The 4,525-nt window shown below is 40.8% G+C and overlaps 1 protein-coding gene across 1 annotated transcript in view; it reads right to left on the bottom strand.

The window, feature by feature from the left end:
• Positions 1-4,525, bottom strand: part of DZANK1 (double zinc ribbon and ankyrin repeat domains 1) — a 262,593-nt gene that overhangs the window by 227,114 nt on the left and 30,954 nt on the right. The window lies entirely within an intron of this gene.

Raw genomic sequence — 4,525 nt, 5'->3', positions numbered from 1 at the left:
TGTGTGTGTGTGTGTGTGTGTCCTTCAGTATGAGGTTATCTTAGGCTTACTCACAGTATAGAAATCTCAGTGTAGTTGAGCCTTCTACATGGTGATGGGCTTCCATCAGTGTTTATGTTCCAAAAAATTAAAACAGAAACTGCTACACCTCTTGTGATCTAGCCTTAGAAGGCCTCAGTGTCACTTCTGAAGCATTCCATTGGTTAAAAGCAAGCCACAGGGCCAGCACAGATTCAAGGGGAGAGGCTACAATTGGGGGTGAATACCGGGAGGCTAAATTCTTTGGGGACCATTTTTAAAGACCATATACCACACTCATCATAAAGATACCAGACCTTATACCCCAAATTATTCTGAAACAAAGAACGGGGTTCTGAGTATCACTGCATATGAGTCGAAAGAATTTTCCTTACACCAGTTGTAGGCTGCTTAATGTAGGCTGCTCTGTACATTTTAACTGTTATTACTGAAATAAACTACAGGTTTTCAATTTATTCATCATAATTCACAATTGATCTGCTCTTCTCTGATGCAGTGCAAGTTCCATGAGAGAGCAACACAGAAGAGACGCCTGTGACTAAAAACTGATGATGACTTCATCTCAGCACTAGCAGCTCACCCGGACTCTTCTCCCTGTGCTCTTTTCTTAAATTTTTTTTATTGTGATTTAGATGTCTACAGAACAAATTAGTTTTCTATTCACCAATTCACACATATTTTGTTTTGTGACATTGATTGCATTCCCACAATTAACAGCACTCTTCCCACTTCTTCCTTGTTTCCCATTTCCATTAGTCCTTCTTCCCTGTCCCTTCCTGACGTCTAAGCTTTGTCCCTGGGCAAATGTTGCCCTTTTGGTCTCTTGTTTTAAGGAGTGCATACCTTCCTAGTGTTATTGTTCCCCTTATAGGCCTATCTATTGTTTGACAGAAAATTGAGCATGGGGTGAGTTCAATTCCAGGTTTGAAGGGTGTCTGAGGGTCATAGTCTTGGGGTTTCCACCACTCTCTATCAGACCAGTAAGCCTAGTCTTTTTAATGATTTTTAATTTTGTTCCACATTTTATTTTGATCCCAATCAGAGCAGCCTGTAGTGGTAGCTGGGCACTATCTAGTTCTTCTGTCTCAGGGTAGTGGAGGCTGAGGTTTGTGTGGTCCATTAGTCCTTTGGACCAATCATTTTCATGTGTCTTTGATTTTGTTCACTCTTCTTTGCTCCAGATGAGGAGAGGCCAAGAGGTGCCTCTTAGATGGCCACTCACAAGCTTTTAAGACACTAGTTGCTACTCACCAATGTATGATGTAGAACATTGTTTTTGTGGACTATGTTATACCAGCTGATCTTGATGTTCCCCAGGACTGTGGTCCTGAGTCCCCAGGCCCAGCAACTCATTCCCTCAAAGTATTTGGTCACAGCTAAGAAGTTTTCATAACTTTGCCCCTTCTACGCTCTACTATATCTGAATGGATGAATGGAAACCAGAAACACAGAAGAAGTGGGAAGACTGCTATTAAATTGTGGGGATTGCATGGATATATTTGCAGTCTATATAAATCCATATATGTAGAAATATCCTGTCAAACCTATTCATGGGTATCATCCCATTTGCTTTACCACAACCTGTTCAGCTTGCATGTCTATGTATCGACTCAGGTTATTGTTATCACTGTTATTGCAGCATTGTGTATTTAATAGTGTATTTAGAAACCCAATGAGGGGTTGCTGTGAGTCAGATTCAACTCGACGGCAGTGAGTTTGGTTTGGTTCTTTTGGTTGTTGCCTTTAATTTGTGTTCTTCCCAGTGTCTTCCTTTGCCTTGGTCATTCTGTATTGACTTTTCCCTTATTGTATATTGCCTTTCCTGTGACTCAAGCTTATATATGTCTGCCCTCTAGTTAGTGATTTATCCTCTCTTTCCCTCTCTTCCCTTCACCTATACACTTAATTGTTTTTTAATTTTACTGTCATAATTTACATGTCATAAAATTCACCTATTTAAGTGTACAGTTTAATGAGATTCAATAAATTTAAATAATTTTGCAACCACCACCACAATCTAGTTTTAGAATACTTCCATCACCCAAAATTATTTCCTTGTGCTCATTTGTAGTCAGTCCTTGCTCCTACCCCACACCCCAGGCAAAGGCTGATCTGCTTTCTATCTCTATCACTATACATCCAAAATTTACTTACCAACATAGTTAGGTTCCAAAGACAAGATGTGAATGCAAAAATCTGTTTTATGTGAAAATGGAGAATGACTAAATCATTACATAACTGCCAAACCACTGAGAACCATTGCTGTTGTTGTTGTTGTTGTTATTTGCCGTCGAGTCGGCCCCGACACATAGCGACCCCTCCTTGGGTTTCCGAGGCAGTATCACTACGGAAGTAGGATTGCCCAACCTTCCTTCCGAGGAGTGGCTGGTGGGTTTGAACCGCCAGCCTTCTGGTTAGCAGTCAAGTGCCTTAGCCACTATGCTACCAGAGCTCCCACTGAGAACCATAGTTCAGTCAAATTAACACATAATCTTAACCATCACAGCCAGTGTTACTGTAGCCTCACAACTTGGTGCTCATTACTGCCAGACATGCCATTAATGCACAAAATAGTCAGATTTTTACTATTGCTGTAAATGCAAAATATCAGATAATGAGATAGCTGGAAAGTGAAGATTTAGGTTTAGTTCCTGTCTCCTTCCATAGGTTTGCCTTTTCTAGAAATGTAATGGACATGCAATTATACAAATGTAGTTTTATACATCTGGCTTATTTTGTTTACCATGTTTCTGAAGTTCAGCCATGTTTTTGCATGTATCAGTAGTTAGTTCATTTTTATTGTTGAGTAGTATACCATGTTATGTATTTGCCACAGTTTATCAACTGTTTAATGGTCTTTGAGGTTATTTCCAGTGTGGGGCTATTAGGACTAATGAACATTTACTGTTGTTGTTATGTGCCGTCGAGTCGGACCCGACTCATAGCAACCCCTCCTTGGGTTTCCGAGGCAGTATCACTATGCAAGTAGATTGACCCATCTTCCTTCCAAGGAGTGGCTGATGGGTTTGAACCGCCAACCTTCTGGTTAACAGTCAAGTGCTTTACTATGCTATGAATATTCACACAATACTCTTTGTATGGAAAAATGTTTTCATTTCTCTTGGGTAAATACCTTGGAATGGAATGTCTGGGTAACATGGTAAATGTATGCTTACCTTTTTAAGAAACTGTCAAACTATGGCCATTCCATTTTACATTCCCACCAGCAATTCTGAGAGTCCAAATTCTCAACACCCTCAATGATATTTGATATTGTCAGTATATGTGATCATTTATACTCTTGATCATGTAATCTGTGAGTAAGTGCTTGAAAAGGAGCTCTGGTGATGCAGTACCTAAGGCATTTGACTGCTAACCAGAAGGTTGGAGGTTCAAACCCACCAGTCACTCCTTGGAAGGAAGGTTGGGCAACCTACTTTTGTAGTGATATTGCCTCGGAAACCCAAGGAGGGGTTGCTATGAGTCGGATCCGACTTGATGGCAGTGCGTTGTGTTGTGTTGTGTTTATTTGCTTGAAATGTGTCCCTTGTGTATTAGGATGCAGGCTTGACTCTTGTAACACAGAATAGAACCAAAACAATAGTTGCTTAAATAAGATAGCAGTTCCAGGGTGTAAGCAGTCCACAGGGCATCGAGTTCTATCTCATTGTTCCATCCATCCCTAGGATATATCTCTTGTCCTCATGAACTATCTTGACTAACCACACACATACATTCTAGTCAACAAGAAGTGGGACCCACCCTTCCATTTAAGGGCACAATCTGGAAGTTGCACACATCACTTCTACACAGATTCCGCTGGTCATAACTTGGTGACATGGTTCTACCTAACTGCAGGAAAGATTGGCAAATATTTTTCTTCTAGGCAACCATGTGTTCTCATAAAACCATGGACTCTATTACAATTATAGAAGGGAAAAGCAGATACTGAGGGATAGCCAGCAGCCTCTGCCAAACCATCATGACAGCAGTTAGTGTGTTTATTTAATATATTGAATTCTCATGCCACTGAGTTGTACTGGAAGCACACAGCCAGAACAGTTTTCCATATGACTATAGCTTATAGGAGGAACTCTGGTAGCATAGTGCCTAAGGCACTTGACTGCTCACCAGAAGGTTGGCAGTTCAAACCCACCAGCCATTCCTCGGAAGGAAGGTTGGGCAATCCTACTTCCGTAGTGATACTGCCTCGGAAACCAAGGAGGGGTCGCTATGAGTCGGGGCCGACTCGACAGCAAACAACAACAACAACAACATAGCTTATAGGTTACCCACATCCAGTGACTGTTCAATCTGCTTGGACAGATAATTTTTACATTTCTTTCTTTTTTTTAATTGTGATTTGGGTGAAGATTTATAGAGCAAATTCACTTTCCATACAGCAGTTTACATATACTTTGTCTCATAACATTGACTAGTTTACCACAATGCAACAGCTCTCCTCCCACTTCCTCCCCATAGTTAC

The sequence above is a fragment of the Orycteropus afer genome, unplaced genomic scaffold (genome assembly GCF_000298275.1).
Source record: "Orycteropus afer afer isolate SDZICR_OR568_19922 unplaced genomic scaffold, OryAfe1.0 scaffold00208, whole genome shotgun sequence".
NCBI lineage: Eukaryota > Metazoa > Chordata > Mammalia > Tubulidentata > Orycteropodidae > Orycteropus > Orycteropus afer.
This window is presented reverse-complemented; position numbering and strand designations above follow the sequence as displayed.